We start from the raw sequence: 2,756 nt of genomic DNA on the forward strand, positions 1-2,756 counted from the left end.
ACCCTGAATGTGCCCAGTGGGATGTGATTATTACGGCGGATTTTGACCTTTGGCCAGTTTTGAATTTCTTTACAATTTGTCTCAGCGTTTGTTTGCCCACGTTAAGTGTGGGACTTCCAAGTGGTTGTAACATCTTACAGGTCCCCTCATTAGTTGAGTTACATCAAACCTTTGCCAAGTGGATCTTTCTTTTAAGAGTGCCTGCACCGCCTGCTCCCCCACGCCCACTGGGCTTCGTGTTGAGGGTCAGGGTCTCCCCGACGGCGTAATAAGCCATCTCAGGGCACGGCCCAGGAGCAGGCATTAATCTACTGGGATTCAGCATCCTCTGCCCTTCCCCTGGGTAACCACACCTGATCCTCCTCCTGAGTCTTTTTTTCAAGAACTCCTCAGGTCATCCTCTATCCTAAGGTAGCTCCTTGCTGGGACAGTGAATCCACACGACCAACACCCTTATCCCACCAGTGTTTTGAGAACTTCCTTCATGGGCTGAAGAACAGGATGTGCTGGCATGTGGCATACAGCTTGTTTTCCTAAATGACACAGACAGACCCCACCTGTGCCTGGTTCCCATCGATGGAAACCACCAGAAATGTACCCCAGAGGGCGAGAATGGCAGGCAGGCTGAGAAGGTTCACCTGGTCTGTGTGTGTGTCCCTGACACGTGTCCTGGGCACTAACTCCTATAGGTTTTTGTTTTGTTTTTTGAGATGGAGTCTCACACTGTCACCCAGGCTGGAGTGCAATGGCGCGATCTCAGCTCACTACAACCTCCGCCTCCCGGGTTCAAGCAATTTTTCTGCCTCAGCCTCCTGAGTGGCTGGGATTACAGGCGTCCGCCACCACGCCCAGCTAATTTTTTTGTATTTTTAGTAGAGATGGAGTTTCACCATGCTGGCCAGGCTGGTCTCCAACTCCTGACCTCGTGAGCCACCCGCCTCGGCCTCCCAAACTGCTGGGATTACAAGTGTGAGCCACCACACCTGGCTTAAACTCCTGTAAGTCTTTAAACATAGGACTTGAGTATGGACTGGACAGATGTTTATCAAATAAGACCAATCTGCTGATGAGTCAGCTGCTTGAACAGGCACACAGCATCACCTGCCATGTCCCGAATCAAGCAGGAGGTGTGGCCGGCTGCCATCCCCACTGCCAGGTTATGGGAGACAGGAAGATGCTGAACAGCCCCACAGAGACGCACTCTGCAAAATAAAACCAGACCAGGAGGCACAAGATAAACGACCTGGTTTCAACGGACACATGGTACAGAAAAAAGGGAGGACCTGGCAATTTAAAGAGGGGCCGGGCACGGTGGCTCACACCTATAATCCCAGCGCTTTGGGAAGCCAAGGCAGGCAGAGCACTTGAGGTCAGGAGTTGGAAACCAGCCTGGCAATATGGTGAAACCCCATCTCTACTAAAAATGCAAAAAATTAGCCAGGCATGGTGAATGGGTGCCTGTAGTTCCCAGCTCCTCGGGAGGCTGAGGCAGGAGATCATTTGAACCTGTGAGGTGGTGGTTGCAGCGGGCTGAGGTCACACCACTGCAGCCCAGCCTGGGCGACAGAGCGAGACATCTCCAAAACAAAACAAAACAAAACAAAACAATAGAGGCTTGAGGTAAAACAAATGCAGGTGAAGACCTTGTCTGGATCCAATTCCAATCGTGTGTACACACAGGCATACACCTGTCCAGCACATGCATTTGTGTGCACACACATACCCTCGCGGGTGCATCTACACACACACACACACACACTCGCTGTGATTCGCTGCACACAAATGTACTTATGTGCACCCACGTGCAGGTGTGCACTACACGCATGTCTACGCGTGTACACATGCGAGATGCGGGTGTGTGCACATGCGGGCACACACTTTTCCTAAACATACCAAGACAACAGGAGAAATCCGAACATCAGATAATCGCAGCACTTTGGAAGGCGGAAGTGGGAGGATACCTGAGTCCAGGCGTTTGGGACCAGTGTAGGCACCATAAAAATCCTCTCTGCAAAGTTAAAAATTAAAAAACTTGCTAGCCTGTGAATAAAATAATTAAAACAATAAAGCAATTAGCCGGGCTTGGCATCATGTGTCTGTAGTCCCAGCTACCTGGGAGGCTGAAGTGGGAGGATCACTTGTGCCCAAGAGGTTGAGGCGGCAGTGAGCTGTGAACACACCGCAGTATTCCAGCCTGGGTAGCAGAGCAAGACACCATCTAAAAAATAAATAAAATAAAGAGGGTGGGGGGACTTTTTGGCATGAAAATGGCATTATGGTAATAACTCTCTGGAGGCTTATCCCTGCGATGCCAGGAGTTCACCACGTAACGTCCGGGATTTGTATGATGACGTGAGCAGCCATGGAACAGTGGTGAGTCCCCGTGGTAGCGACAGGAACCTGGGGACACCGCCCTCCGCATCTGCAAACTCCTGTTCATAGCACATGCCCTAGAAGAGCCTCCACAGCACAGCAGTGGCAGCAGGACTCTGAAGGAGCCCCCTTCGGCCCTGCCTACCACTGTCAGTAATTAGCACACGGGTATATGCCGAAGAGCTGAAAATCAATACAAAACGTGTACGTTATTAGCACTCATAGATGACGTTCCTAAGGCTACTGTATAAATCTAGGACTGTCCTGCAGGGCACGCTGGCACATCAGACACCACCCACTACCAGGGACAAAGCCACAGGGCGGCTTCCCTCCCACCCCACCGACAGCTACGTTTTATGTTAAGAAATTCTCACAGGACAAAA

The sequence above is a fragment of the Saimiri boliviensis genome, chromosome 2 (genome assembly GCF_048565385.1).
Source record: "Saimiri boliviensis isolate mSaiBol1 chromosome 2, mSaiBol1.pri, whole genome shotgun sequence".
Lineage (NCBI taxonomy): Eukaryota > Metazoa > Chordata > Mammalia > Primates > Cebidae > Saimiri > Saimiri boliviensis.